We start from the raw sequence: 15,636 nt of genomic DNA on the forward strand, positions 1-15,636 counted from the left end.
AGGGGTTGAACCCAGGACCTTGCGCATGCTAAGCACGCGCTCTACCACTTGAGCTATACCCTCCCCCTCAGTTCGGCGGTTTTAACTGCATTCTTTGCCTGCAATTCCTGAAACTGCCACCAGGTGGCTCAAACAGGCACCCCCCCCCCCCGCCCCCAGGAATGGCGGGCTACCTGTGGCTAAGGGCCATCTGGTCCCTCCTGGAGGGCACCAGGGCCATCAGGAAGGAGGAGCTTGTTGCAGGTATTGCTGTCCACTGGGCTGTTAGGGGAAAACGAAGAAGGAAAACTGGCCAGAGAGGTGGTGTTTCACCCTCCCAGGAGCTTGGACTGAAATTGTCTTATCCCCTCCCTCTTGCTGTTCCAGGGTTCTGGGCTCCCAGGGTAGACGGTGAAACATGGCCTGACCAGCTGGCGCCCACGGCCTGGGATACTCCTGATGGAGTCCCAGTCCCTGACACTGACCTAGGATGTTGCTACTCCAGCCCAGGCAGCCTTCCAGCCACGCTGTGCGGTCCTGAGTCCATGGCTCCTGCCTTGGGGCTTCTGGTGCCTGGTCTGCAGTGGGAACCACCGTGCCACCTTGGGAAGTGGCTGGAGGATGTCACAGGAGAAGCACAGAGGGGAAAGGAGAGGAGCTTGGGGACATCACCCCTCCTGCCTTGTACATCCTCTGGGCCACGCCTCTGCCCAAGCTATGCCCCCTGCCTGAAGCACGTTTCACACCCCTCTCTGCAGCTCCAGTCCGCCTGGGATTCAGCTTCCTCCAGAAAGTCTTGGATTCCCTCCTTCCCAGCCAGTGGGCACCTTGTCCTCTTCTGGCCCAATACAAGCCCCCTCTACTGTGAACAGCCTTGGCTGGGAGTGCAGCCAGACAGAAAACCTCGAAGGACTAAAGATGGAGACTGGGGGACTCCAGCTCTCTCCCAGTGCTCCACTGTCACGCCCACCCCCAAACCCAAACACCTCCCCACATTGCACCCGTGCCCCCCCCCCGCCCCCCCCCGTGGCAGTGGACTTCCGGTTACATCCCACTGCTTTGCCACCTGCACGGGGTCTCCTGGTTGCAGCTGAAAGGCTCTGGTGAGTGGGTGGGGAATTACGGGGCTGGGGGAGGTCTGTGACCGGCAGTGTGCTGAGACTTGATGGAATCGTAGGGGTATCGCAGGGTCCTGCAGTCAGTGTGTTGTAGGAATTCTGGGCACAAGACCCTCCAGGTAGAACGTTGGACCTCAGCTGAATCTCTGATCTGCGGCCACAAGGCGTCGGGTCCTCTGCGTAAACCCTGGGGGTTGGGGATGGCTGGCCTGCGTGCCCTTGACGGCCACGTTCACGCTCCAGGTGCTGGCGTCACAGGGCAGAGGCTCGGGAGCCTGGGAAGAAATAACATTTTAATTAAGAATCTTGTTGGCCGCAGGGCCCAGAGCGAGGACAGGTGGATAATAAATTGTGGCCGCAGGGAGAGCCGTGCTCAGACCGTGCATTTGCCTAACAAAGGGTGGGGACGGTGATGCCTGGCCTGCTGGGCTGTTCTTTCCTCCCGGGGCCTAGAGGAGAGGGGACTGGAGGAGGAGACAGTCACCCCCCACTTCACCCCTGAGACCCCCAGGTTTTGCTTCCCTCCCATCTCCGGTTCCTCCTATCCCCCCTTGGCGCCTCGCCCAAAGCTAGGTACCCAGAGACCCTAGTGCTGGCCCATGGGGTCCCTCCTAGGGCAGGGCCTCTCTTTTGCAGTTGGTGAACTGAGACCTCAGGTGGCACTGAGTGCCCTGGGGACACACAGCGGGGAGGCAGCCCAGACCCCTGCTTCTGCCTGCTTTGGGCCTCTGCCCAGAAGTGAGGAGTCCCAGCACATGGGGCAGGGGTCGCTGATGAAGGAAAAGGGAGGGTTTTTTTTGCTTCTTGGCTTAAGTAGGGGGTGGGAGAAAGCATTTTCAGACCATTTTGACATTTAACAAACAGTATGCAAATCGCATGCAAATTGCATGCAAATCGCATGCAAATCACCACCCATTTCTTAAGCCTCGACAGCTCTGGCATGTTCTGAAATAATAATGTTAGACCTGTCCTTTGGTGTTGGTCTGGAGGAGAGGCACAAAGCCTTTCCCTTCCTCCTTCCCTCCCTCCTTTCTTTTCTTCCTGTTACCTCTTTTCTTCCTTCACATTGTTGGAGGCCTCTCAGTCTTGAGATGAACACAAACAACATAAATGGCTTTCAGCGTTCCCATTTTCCAGATGGCAAAACTGAGCACAGAGAGGCACAAGCCTGTCCTGAGATCCCAGAGGCACATTGTGGAAAGTGTCCCCCACAAAGTGCTGTCATGGACCAAAGTGAGCAGTACCTGTGACCCAAGGATTGAGAGATGACAATGGCTGGAGAAGGCCCACCAGGACTTGGAGGAGCCAAGGGGAACTGTCCTTGGGTTTCTTGGCCTTGAACGGCAGTCTGCCAGGCTTGAATCTGGCAAAATCTGACATTGATCTTACTCCTCATGTCCTTCTTTCTCCTGCTGCTCCATCAACATGTTCCTTGAATTCAGGCCACAGCCTCTCTGCTCAGTTTACATTGCCCTGCCTTTTCTGTTTGCAAACTCCTATTCATCCTTCAAAACACCAGCTCCAAAGCCCTTTTCTTCATGCAGTCATTTCTGATCCTCCAAGAGATGCTTCCACTTACCTCTGGGCCTCTGTTGCCCCAGCGCGCTCTCCCTCTCCGGTCCAGCTCTGACTCTTTTGGAGACAGCAGCATCCCTGCCCAGCGTGGCTCGGTTCCAGCACTTGCCTGACTATCACACACCTCTAGACTTCTGTATTGTCTAACCGGAATATCCTTTCTGATGTTTTTCATCTGGCATACGTTTTCGAGGTCCTGGCTCTAATGCTCCGCCTCCATGTGGGCTCTGCAGTTCTCTCCCAGCCGGCCTCTGGGTCCTGCAGCCTCCATCCCTCCTGGCTCACCTGACCCACAGAGCAGGGAGGTCTGTGTGTCTTCCCAGTCTGAGAGGTCGCCTCTGGGGCCCCAGGATCACCCAGATTGGGACTAGGTACAGAGGGCCATCTTTGAATGTGTATGGAATAAAAGATTAAGTATTTGGAAACAAAGCCAAGTTCAAACTCCATAACTTGGCCTTGAACTTCACTCTCCATCGAAGTTCAGTCCTAAGCCTGACCTTCTCCCTTCCCTCTCACTCACCTCCAGACCTCTGCACAAGCTGTTCCCTCTGCCAGGAATGGTTTCCCTTTGACTCCTATTTTGGTTGACCTCAAGCCAGCCCCCTCCCATCTCTGGGCCATGAAAAGGGGGGAATTCTGGTCCCCCCAGGGCCTCACAGGCTCCTGGCTCCACCCCAGGAGCAAGTCTGGGCTGCGAGGAGTTTCGGGTGAGACTTGGCAACCACCATCTCTCTCTGGGGCCCGTGGCATTCTGGGGAGGGGCCACCTCCCGCTGTGGCTGCCTGCTTGCTTTGTGCTCCCAGAAGTTCAAGGGAAATTTTTCTGGGGGTCAAGTAAATCCAGGTGGTTCCCAGAGGAGGCACCTGCAGCTCAGCCAGGAACTGCAGAGGTCTGGACTTCCTGCTTCAGTTCTGCTCTGCCTCTCTCTCTCTGTGACTCCAGGCCAGATTCTGGCATTCTCTAACTCTGTCCATGAGTTGAACAGACACTTATCAGGTGCCCTCTGCGTGCCCGGCCCTGTGCTGGCTGCTTGATACCAAGACAGTTCCTGCTTTGGCTGCCACAGATAGTGGACCAGGTTGTTCACCGCACAAAAGCATCCATCTGAGGGGGTGAGACGGTCTCTGGAAGCGGAATCTTTTTGTAATTCACACGATGTCTCCTATACAGGTGAGTGGGGGTCCTGAACCTGCCGCCCCCCCATCTGTCTCTGCATCCCATTTAGTCTCTTCCAGGTACCTGCTCCCGTTCATCACTCTTTCTCTCTGTGTCTCTGGACCTCTGCTTCTCTTCTATCTCTACCTGGGTCTCTCTGTCTGCCTCTATCTCTGTCTCTGGCAGTTTCTCTCTCTGTACCCCTGTATCTGTCTCTCATATCCCCTCTCGAAAAGGACACCCTTTCTCCCTGATGCCCCAAGCATGACCCCTGGGGTGTTTCCAAAAGCTGCCGGGTCCATGCATTCCATAATCATTGAAGGGCACTGAGGCCAGAGTGGTGGCCAGGACACCTGGCTATGGGCCTTCATGGGGTTGGAGGTCTAGCAGCAGAGACAGAAGCTGCAGGGCAGAGGGGGAGTTGCCTCTGGGATCTCGGAGACCCCTCCTCTGGGCTAGGCCCACAGTCCTCTTCTGAATGAGCTTCAGTGGTCCTTGTCCCTCTCTAGGCCTCAGTTTCCCCACTTGTCCAAGGAGGAAGGTGTTTAGGATGGCTGGGCCAGGAGCTGCTAGCCTGGCTGAGGCTGTTTTCTTGGCAGAGAAATACTGACTCATCCCTGCACCCAGCTGGGTTTGAAAGAATCCTCCGAGGGTAAAACAGTTGTAAGAAAAAACAAAACAAAAAATCACAGAGTCGCCTGCCATCTGACTCACCTGCGGTGGCAGCAGCCTCACTCTCATCCCCCATCATCGGAGATACTTCCTGTCTCTTCCCCCGATGGCTGCTGGCCTCACTGTGATGGCTCCAGGCCCAGCACTGTCCTCTCACTTGTGCTCTGAGCTCCAGACCCACTTAACCCCTTGCCACAAGGGAGAAACTCTTTCTTGCCACAGGGCCTTTGCATGTGTTGTGCCTACATTGGGAGAACCCTCTCCCCACCCCTTGTCTTGCATTCTCCTATTTGCAGGCTGAATGTCACTTCCTTGGGGAGACTCTAGACAATCACGTTCCCTCAGTTTTGCATTCACAGGGTATCCTGTTCTTTTCCCTTGTAGCATTAATTATTTATATTATTATTCATTCAATGTATTATTTTTCCCCACTAGCCTGTGGGCACCGTGAAGCCTGGGATGAGGTCTGGTCTGGTCACTGCTGGATCGCACAACATTTAAGAACCCAGAGGAAGGGAGTGGGACCCAGGGACACCCTCCCTTCCCAGGCTCAATGAGGCACCCCACACCCCGCCCCAGTTCCTGTTGCCACTTTGTCCACCTCCAGGTGGCCAAGGGGCACAGAGGCTCGGGATTGGGATTCCAGGCACTCTGGCTCCTGCCGCTTTGATAAATGGGGGGAAATTCAGAATTAATTATTGACTGCTGCACTGAGCTGGCCTGATTCAGACAGATAAAGAGTGTCCTCACTGCTGTGTCTGCCCAGCACTTCTCGGGAGTTTATTAGGGGTTGGAAGGGAGCTGGCTGCGGGGAGAGGCCCAGAAGACATGGAGGCAGATGGGGCTGGGTGCAAAGCCTGGCTCTGCTGGGCCACTTTGGGCAACTGACTTTCCCTCTCTGAGCCTCAGTTTTCTCATTTGGAAAAAGGGAAGAGAAAGCATCCTTATCCACTGGGGGAATCACTTTAAGTTGACAGTGTGTGGCACCCAGTGGGTATCCAGTAAATGCTGCAGAACTGGCGAGCTGGCTTTGGAGACCTAATTATTTTAACCTCCCTGACAGAATAAAATGGGTTCAAGGTTGGTGGCAGAATCTTTACCCAGAGGTAGAGCTGTCTCCCTTAGGTGGTTCGAGATGGCAGATTGCAAACACAGGCATGAATTGTAAGAACTGATCTAAGACGACAACCGCAAAGGATCAACTGTTTGTCTGAACAACTTCCTTTTCCTTCAGTTAGCCCCTCTGGTGGGCAGTGCAAAGGCTGCAGCATCTTAGAATTCAAATGTCATCAAGTTAGCCTAGTGTTGTCACTAGGCAGATCATGAAAGCCAGTAATTTAACACTTTCTGGTAGCCAGAAGAAAAAGAGGGAAAAAAAGCGGTGAAATTAATTTCAAAACTGCATTTTATTAAACTCAGTACATCCAAGATATAAATTTAACATGCAGTCAATATAAAAAATTATTAGTGAGCTATTTTACATTCTTTTTTTCATACCAAGTCTTTAGAATCTGGTACGTATTTTATACTCACAGAACATCTCAGTTCCAACCAATCACATTTGAAATACCAGTAGCTCCCATATTGGACAGTATAGAATTAGAGTATATGATTATTGCTTGCCAGGACCAGTGGCTCCACGGTTCTCATTGCCCTTGGGGACAGGTCACACAGGGCCTTGTGGGTCACGTGGGGGACTTGGGCTCTTACCCGGAAGGAGGTGGGCTGTGGGCAGAGGATGGGCGGGGCCTGACTCAGGTGCTCACAGGTGCCTTCTGGTGGCCTCAGCTGGGAGTGGGGGTGAGCGGGAGCCAGGGTACCAGGGTGAAGGTGACTGCCCTGGTCCAGGTGAGTGATGATGGGGGAAGAGCACTCCAGGCAGAGGGAACTTCCGGTGACAAGGCCCTGAGACAGGACCATGCCTGGCATGCTGGAGGAATAGCGAGGGGGCCCGTGTGGCTGGGGCAGAGTGAGCGAAGGGGAGAGAGGGAGGAGGGGAGGGCAGGGAGGGGACGGAGGCAGATAGTGCAGGACCTTTTGGGGGGGGCATGAGTTTTTCCTCCTAGGTGGATGGGATGTGGCCAGTTTAGCAAGAGAAAAGGCTCTGAGGAGCTGGGGGAAGCTGGCTGTATTACCTTTGGATCCGGGAGAGGCGATAACCGCGCCTCAGCAAAGTCAAGGGTTTGAATCCTGCCTTTGCCTTCCCTTAGCCAAGTGACCTGCGGCCAATGACTTGCCCTTCTGGGCCTCAGTTTCCATCCATGAAATCGGTCCAATAGTAGACCCCTCCTCACAGCGGTGATGCTTAGGAGCTGCTGGTTCCCTGCAGCAGTCAGGGCCAGGATCAGGGCGAGGAGGGTGAAGCACTGGTCTTCGCGCAAAACTTAGGGGGCTTGGAGGAAGGTGGTCAAAAGGTGCAAACTTCCAGTTATACGAAAACGAAAGCACCAGGGCTGTAAGGCACACATGATGACTGTAAGTAACACTGCTGCCTGGTACCCAGGAAAGTCGTTAAGAGAGTAAAGCCTAAGGGTGCTCATCACCAGGAGGAACACTTTTTCCCTGTCTTCTTTTCTTCTTTCTTTTATTTTTATTGTATCTATATGAGAAGATGAATGTTAGCTGAACCTATTGTGGTCATCATTTCATGATATCTGGAAATCGAACCATCGTGCCTTTGGCCTTACACTTATGCGTCGATGTATGTCAATTATTTCTCAATGAAACTGGGGGGAAAAAACCTTAGGAGGCACTACCAAACTCAGTCATCCAGATAAATAACATTTTAATGCAACACTTGAAAAAACTCACAATGAATGCAAAAACAAGTAAATGAACAAAGTATCTAAGTGTTAAAGTTGATGAAATCTGGCCCTGTGCTGGCTCCACCCTGCCGCACTCTTCTCACCCTGTTCCAGGCGCTGCTGCACCTGGGAGGCCGTTCCTCCCACACAGCCTCCCCTCCCTGCAGTAAAGTCCTCTGATTAAACCTTAATTCCGGATGATTAAGCCCAGGGATCTGGGGGCCTGACAGCGCTGCAGGAGGGAGGCCCTGGCAGGGTTGGGCCAGGCTGGGCCTCCCTGGGGAAGAGGGAAGGCTGGGAGGGAGGCTGCTGAGTGGCTGGAGTGGAAGCCCAAACTTAATTAGCCCCTCAGGATTAATTACTAGGCCCAGGAACAGGCTGAGAAATCTATTACCCGAGTGGCTCCCAGCTCCGGGCCTCCCTCATTCGCTCCATCATTTTTTTCTAAACCTCCTCCTCATTCTTTTCCAACAAAATATATTTATTTAAAAAATGTCCCTTTATATCCTACTGTGAAAGCCCATACATATATATTTTTGAGCGGAGTAGAAGGTATATAAATTTGGGAGATATAAACATTGAAGTAAATATATAACTGTTAAAAATGATCAATGGGGTCCTATTTGGAGCCATGTCAAAACTCAGGGCACATGTCTGCAGGGGGTTTTCTTTATGAACTCCTAAATTGAGGCTTCACCTACCCCACCAAGGGTCCCCCAGTCTCCTGCTGACCCTGACTGCTTGGGCTGGGAGGTCTCTGTGTCCCCTAGCCTGGGAGCCTCTCCAGGGCTCTCCACACAGCCCAGCTTGGGTAGGATATCAGTAATGGGAGGACAATCATGGGCTCTTTGGACCCTCCTCCCATCCCCTAGTATTATCCTCCCATTTTACAGGGGAGGAAACTGAGGCTGAGAGCGAGCCAGTGACCTGTCACACAGCAGGGAGGGGATGGGGCCTGGAGGCCAAACTCTGAACTTGTGTCATGAGCTGCCTCCTATGTCCTCTGCTCCCCACTGTGCAGATCGGAAACCGAGTCACCAAGGGGCAAACTTACTGAGGTTACTTGGCTGCTCCAGGTGGTGGAGCTGGGGATAGTCCCCTCAAACGGAGGGTGGATCTGGACAGAAGGTGGAAAGGGCGAGGTCAGGCAGGACTGGTGGGGGGACCAGCATGGACCAAGGCGGGGAGCCTGGAATGAGTAGATGTGGTGTTGGGGGGCGAGGGGGCAGAGAGAAGGGGCACAGTGGGTTGGAGAGATGGTGTGTCCTCAGACTGGGGACACGGAGGCTCCTGCCCTCTCCTGTCTAGTCCCCATCTCCCACCTCCCTTTCTGCTACAGGAATACTTAGAGGAGCCTATGACTTTTTGGCTGGCTTTTGGGGAGATTTTACCATTTCCTGGGGTCCAGGGTCTAGGGCGTTAATTTAACTAGTGCAGATCCCAGTGTGGGGAGAGTGAGAGCCTGCCACCAGCCCCCTAACCCAAGGCTTCCTCTGGCCATCATAGGTCCATCACGCAGATGGGAAGACCGAGGTCCAGAGGGGAAGGGGCAGGCCTGAGCTCTTCCTCTCTGACTCTCATCTCCCAACTTCATAAGGCTCACATCCTGGTGGGCGCCTCTCCTCCGCCATTCCAGAGCTCTGCCCTGGGGAGCATTTCATGCTCATCAAGGTATGAGTGGCTGATAGAAGTCTTAATGGTGGAAACTCAGGCGCGTTTAGCAGAAAACTGGAGTAATGGGTCCCCAGGAAGGTGGGAGGCCGATGGCAGCTTTAATGATCCAGGCCTGCCAGCATCACCCCTTCAGCTGGCTCTCCTGAGCTTCCAGCCTTCTCCAGGCCCAAGGGCCTCCGCCACCCTCAGGCCTGGTGAGCCCCCAGGACAGGCACACGAGATACATGCACATCCGCACATGGGGGGGGGGGCAGACGGGCAGACGCTGCACACACCCCGTGGACCACAGCCACGCCCACGGGCGGCATGTGTCCTAATTCTCCTCCGCGAGCCTCACACAGCAGCCCCACCCTCTGCCGGCTGCCGGTGAACAGTTCTGGGCCTGCCTCAGGTTTTATTCATCCCGGGGCTAATTACAGCCAGGCTGGGGGCGGGCATGGTAACTTTGGCTTCCCTTCCCCAGCCCTTCCTGCCACCGGGGTGACCGGGAACGGTGGGGGAGGGGGGTGAGTGGCACCCCCGCTTCCCACTGGGGCATATGTGCCAGCCCTCCAGCACCTCCTTCCAGGGCGCACCCTCGGAGGAGGACGAGGTGGCGCTAATGGTGGAGACGTGGGCACAGGGCCTGGCAGGGCGGTGGGAAGGAGGCGTGGGGATTCCAGCTCCGGGCAGCCGTGTGCAAGCATCAGGAGGGTTCCTCCCCCTCCTCCTCCCTTGCACGGCTCAGGATTACTGATAGTATCTGAGTTGATCTAGGCTATCCCACCGTCTTCCAGGTGAGCTTGCCTAGGCCTGAGGCCCCAGGGCAGAGACTGGCGGAATAATAGTAACGCACACTAAGATCACGTGACACTCCCCGCTGTCATAGCCCACTGTGCCGCCACCATCCTTAGGTGTTTACCAGGTGCCCAGAACAGTTCCGAGCAACTTAACATGACCATCAGTGGCCAGGGATTGGCGCCTCACTCATCTTGGATGCAAAAGGTAAGGAGGCGCCCACAAGTGCAGCCCGCAAGATACATACCATATCAAGTCATATTTTAAAGAATCCAAACCAATGCAAAAAAGTTCACAGGGTAGAGCATATCTAAATGTTAAGTATAGACAGAGAGGCCCTTGCACTGGGTGTTCTGATCATCCCAACAGCCCCTTGGAGATGGGGCCCATGATGGTCAACGCCCATTTTGAAGATGGGGAAACTGAGGCCCAGAGGGGCCAGGTGGCATGCTCTGGTCCACTCTGCTCCTCCCCAACTCTGTCCCCTGTCCTAGCCCAAGGCGGGGCTTTGTTCTCTGGTTCCCCCAGCGTAGACCTGTCCTTCCTGACTCCTAGCCTGGCCCCTTCAACTAAGCTGTATATCCTGAAAAAGCTTCAAGTATGGGCCACTAGTGGGTTGCCCTGGGCCACGTGCCCACAGTCCGTCCATAAAGGCACTCCTCGGTGGGTGGGAGAGACCCGAGCTCTGGGGCTCCTCATGAGACAACCTGCTGCTCCATTAGTGCCTTGATGTACCTGGGGGAGGAGGTGGGTAGTGAAACCTGGCTTCCCAACCAGCAAGGTGAGTAGTGGAAACTAGGTCCCTGCATCCCTGAGAGGCCACCGTTCACGAGACTTCCCTTGGGAGATAAGCACGACCCTCTCCAAATTCCAGTTTAAACACACGTGCAGTTTACTGAGTGGTTTGGTGCTTGGAATCTAGAGCCAGCTGGCCTGGGTTCGCATCCTGGCTCCACCACGTGCACGCTGTGTGACCTGAGGCAGACCACTTAACCTCTCTGTAGCAATGATCCCATCTCTAAAACTCAGTCTGCAAAATGCCTCTGGATTAAACAAATAAAATTAATGCATGGAAAATTTAGGGCAATGCTTGGCATACAGTAGGTGCTCAATGTGCGGCTGAAGTCATTGGGTCAGGCCCTGAGCTTCCAGCTCCAGGCATCCGGGTCCCTGCTGTTATGTAACGTCCGACCCGTTTGAAAGATGAGAAACCGAGGCTCCAAGACCAGCCTGAGGTCGCGCCCCACGCCGCTGGCCCAGCGCGGACTCGATCCTGGAGCTCAGCCTCCAGCGCCCGCGCTGAGCCCGCTCACTCTCCAAGGCCCAGAGACGGGCAGAGCCGTCCCCGGGTGGCACAGCGGCGGTGCGGGAGGGCGCGCAGAGCCCCTCCCGGGGGCGGCAGTGCCCGGGGCCCGGCGCGGGGCTGGGGGGCGGGCAGCGCGGGCCGGGACCGGGGGCCGAGCTCCCGGCGGCGGCGCCGAGCGTTTCCATGGCAGCCTGGCGGGAGCCGGCTGGAGCGATTCGGTGTCCCGAGGAGCGGCTGCTAAAAATAGCCCGCGCCGCACAGGGCTCATTAGCCGCTGGGCTTTTGGCTGCCAGGTACCCCCTCCAGGCTTTCCTTCCTGCTTGCGCCCGGGAGCAGCGAGGCTGCAGGGGGATGTGGCAGGCGGGAGAGTCGCAGCCCAGTCCTGGGGCCCCTCCTGCCTGTATCGACCTCCAGGCTTGTCCCCTCTTGGCCCTCCTCCCCGGCACCTTCATCAAAGGCAAATCTGATCTCACTCCTCCCCTGCTCTAAATCCTTCCTTGGCTCCCCATTGCCCATGCACTCAAGTCCCCTGCATTTCACCCCCATTGCCTCCCTGACTTCACCTCCCCCTGCTCCAGATGCTTTCAGGGACTCAAACTCTCTGAGCCTTTGCTCCTGCTGTTCCCTTCAAGTAGATCACTCTACCTTCCCTTCTTCATCTTTCATAGCTCAGCTTACGCATCACCTCCTCCAGGAAGTCTGAGGCTCCAGCCCAGGCCAGAGGCCTCTCCTGGGCCCCTTCGTCACAGCTCTGACACTAACCTGTGAGTGCTGAGAGGGAGAAGATGAGTGTGTTTTGGTCCTGGTGTCTGGAAGAGGACCTAGCAAACAGCTCAGTGGCCCAGTAAGTGTTTGTGGAATGAATGGGGGAATGAAATTACTCAGCTCTGACAGAGGCATTTCCTGGGCTCAGTGGGTTCCCACTGTCCTCTGTTCCCAGGCCAGAAGGTCAGTGGTCCACCATCTCCTGGTCCACCAATCAGGTTTACTCCTCTGCTTCCTTTGGAGAAGGATATCCTGGCTGTGTGACTCAGCCAAGTCACTCACCCTCTCTGGTCTCCTTATTGCCTTACAGAATTGCCACAGACATAGGACTTGGAGGTCAAAAGCTCTGGTGGAGCTGCCAAAATCTGGAAGGGAGAGGGAGATATGAAGGTGAAGAGGATATAGGGAAAGATGGACATCCATGAAAATATCTTGGAATAAAACTAAGTCCGTTGGAGAACCAGTGGGCAGTCTCAGATGGGCTGGATTTCCAGAGCCAAGAAGGACAAATTTTCGGGCTGGCCACACAGTGGCACATTTGTTATGGCACAGCTTGGTTGTAGCAAGAGCTAGGAGGCCAAGAGCAGAGTCAGAGGGAAATTGGGAGGGGAGGGGAAGTGAAGGGCAGATTTCGGCAGAGGAGTGTTAGCAGAGATGAGACGATGTCTGGGGAATGCAATGTGGGCAGGGACAGTGCTCAGCTTGCTTACTGGAGATCTGTGGAACCAGGACCATGGCATCGTACGACCATGGCTTAAATGATGCCTGTCTTCACAGTCTGGGCATCGGCCCATGTTGCAATGGTGGCTCCACAGTCACCAGTGATCCAGGCTTCTGTTGTTCTGCCTCTTCAGCCAAACTTCCATCTTGTGGACAAGAATGACTGCTGTAGCCCCTGCCATCACAGCCACCTTCCAGATGGACATCCTATTGTCCACCACATGGTCAAATGGTCACACTGAGCTTCAGGGTGGCTGGGAAATGTAGTCTTTACCTGGGAAGGTTCTATTTCTAAAGGAGAAAGTAGAGAATAAATACTGGGGACAGGCCCATAACCTCTGCCCACTGAATGAGCTGGGAAGGAGGAGTGAATGTTTGTCACTGTTTTGGTCACCCTAGCAGGGGGACCTTTGCCCTCTGGACAAGGAGACCTTCACCACCTGCCCCCATCCCCTACCTGCCATCATCTCCTCCCTCCCTCTGCTCTCAGTTACTCTGTTCCAGACACACAAATCTCATTGTTCAGCCAACATGCCAGGCACAGTCCTGCCCCAGGGCCTTTGCATGTTGTGGGCCCACTGCTTGTATTGCTTCTCCCCTAGATCTCTCCATGGCTTCCAATCTCTGCTGAGAAGTCACCTTCTCAGAGGCCTTCCTTGAACATCCTGTTTAAAATTACAACCTGCCCTTCCTCCCCAATTCTTGTTCCTTCCCGGTGCTCTCTCTGCCCTAATTTTCTTGCTAGCACTCAGCACTCTCTAAAACCCTAAAGACTGCTGATTTGTTTGCTCATTGTCCGTCTCCCTCATTAGGTTTTGAGCTCAATCAGGGCAGAGATTTCTGCCTGTTTTGCTCTCAGCTGCACTCTCAGCGCCCAGGACAGTGCCTGGCACTCTGTTGGGGCTCAGGAAATATTTCACACATGGACTAAATAAAGCAGGCACACTGATTGCCCCTTTTAGAGCAGTAGAAACTGAGGTCTCGAGGAGGGATTTACCCAAGGTCATGTGCTAGTGAGGGGCAAAGTATGGTCGTGTTCCCCGGCTGACCATCTTTCTCTGGCTTCCCCTTCCACCCCAAGAGTTATCTATAAATTTCAGTTCTGCTTATGTTTCCTGGAGCACATTTGTGTCGCTCGCAGCCAGGAGTCCAGAATGACCAGAGGGGCACCCCTACCATGCCAGGCATGGTGCCCGCTCCATTAGTGGCTGTGCCACATTTAATTGCCACACAAGAACAGAAACATTTGCAAATTTAAAATCACATATCGAATGCTCTTTGCCCCAATTTCTGAGGTGTGGGAAGACTGAGGCGCAGTTAGGGGAAGGGACAGTCTGGGTCACACAGCCGAGAGGCCTCGGAGGGAGGTTTCATCCCTCTCTCTTCCTGCCCCCTGTGAGATGAGGCTCGCTGCCGCCCAGGACAGTGCAAAGTTGGTCTTGGGTTCGAATCCTGCCTTGGGCAGCCTCGGGCATCTGCCTATGCCTCCTCAGACCTCAGTGTTTCCTACTGAGACAGGGGATCCTGAGATCTGACCTGGGTATATCCCACGGTGCCTGGGGCCTGACATACCAACCGTGCTCCCACAAGGCAGTAAGGTGACGGCCTCAACCAGCTCCCCGGGGCTGCCCACCTCCCCACTCCAGACCCCTTCCACCTTCCCTGCCTCGCTCCCTATTCCCTCGGCCGCCCTGTGCCAGGCTTCTGTTTAGTTTAATAATCTCCTGAAAGTTTAATTGTTGTTTTATTCATCCGTGACCTTTCTCTCTCATCTGGAGACGTATTATTGCTAATCTACAAATTTCAAGAACCAGATTTATTTGCAAAACCAATTACCTGCCTATGCAAATGACCTCTTTCAGCGCCCGCCTCCCTGGCCAGCTGGCTGGTGGGGGTCGGGGGGAGCCACTGCCCTCCCTGCTAAAGCCTCTGCTCAAACACTTGGATGCAAACTTATCTTGAACTCCTCTGAGCAGGGCAGCCCTCTCGGCCCCCGGAGTTAATTAGAATCTCAGTAATCAAGGGAGGCCCTGACCCCATCTCTCTCAGTTCTGACCTCCTAAAGGGGCCTCCCGAAGTGGACAGAGGCTCTAATCACCTTCCCACCAGCCTTTCCCATGGGAACGATGTCTGTTCATTCATTCATTCATTCATTCAAAATTTTGCATGGAGAGTCTGCTGTGTGTCTGGCACTGTTCTAGGCTCTGGAACCTGAGCAGGGAACAGAGAGGCCAGAAGGAAAGAAATTACCATAGTTAGGAAGCTGACAGCTAGAGAGAGAAAAAAAGGCCAGGTAAGTTAAGGGTATGGAGTTGCAACAGAGGCCAAACAAGCAATGCTGAGGATGGGTGTTCAGGGGGCATGGACCCCTTTCTCCCTCCCTCCCTCCCTCCCTCCCTACACTCTAGCTGCAGAAACGGAGCTGATTCTTAAAATACCAAACTTGGTTCTGCCTCCAGGGCCTTTGCACTTGCTGTTCCTGTGGCCTGGAATGCTTTTCCCAAAACTCTTGGCCAGACTGATTCTTCTGCCCAGCAGTCTCAACTTACACATCACCTCCTCAGGGAAGCCTTCCCTGACTGCCCCAGAGGACAAGCCTCTTCCCCAGATCAATTCTGTCCTGTTTCTTTGCTTTATAATTCTTACTGCTTTCTGAAATTAAACATTTGTGTGTTATTCTGTCTCATTTTTTTTTGAATGGAGGTACTGAGGATTGAACCCAGGACCTTGTACATGTTAAGCACACACTCTACAACTGAGCTATTATATCTCCTCCCCCATCTCAGTCTACTTTAATATCAGCTCCTGGAGGACAGAGGAACCATATCTGTTCTGTTCACAGCTATGTCCTCAGCACCCAAAACAGCGCCTGGGCACTCAATAAATATTTGTTGATTGAATGAATGAATGAATGAATGAACGAATAATGCAGGGGCCAGGAGGCTGTGCTACTCACGGTGTAGAGAACACAATAACTTCTTGTTGTGGTCATCCTGGCCTCAACACTACCCTCCCCGGCCTCACAGAGTAGGTGAAATGTTCGCACTTCACAGCTGAGAATGTGGGGGCTGCTGAATTAGGGGTGTGGCTT

The 15,636-nt window shown here is 54.2% G+C and overlaps 1 long non-coding RNA gene across 2 annotated transcripts; it reads left to right on the forward strand.

Annotated features, from left to right (window-relative positions):
• Positions 1-1,090: 1,090 nt before the first annotated feature.
• On the forward strand, positions 1,091-15,181 carry LOC116659053. Of its 2 annotated transcripts, none has more exons than XR_004314341.1 (3): positions 1,091-3,842; positions 11,729-11,904; positions 15,005-15,181. It is a non-coding gene; the product is annotated as an uncharacterized LOC116659053 (long non-coding RNA). The 2 variants fall into 2 exon arrangements; XR_004314342.1 differs by lacking the exon at positions 1,091-3,842 and adding an exon at positions 9,899-9,961.
• Positions 15,182-15,636: the final 455 nt, after the last annotated feature.

The sequence above is a fragment of the Camelus ferus genome, chromosome 22, assembly GCF_009834535.1.
Source record: "Camelus ferus isolate YT-003-E chromosome 22, BCGSAC_Cfer_1.0, whole genome shotgun sequence".
In the NCBI taxonomy this organism is placed as follows: Eukaryota; Metazoa; Chordata; class Mammalia; order Artiodactyla; family Camelidae; genus Camelus; species Camelus ferus.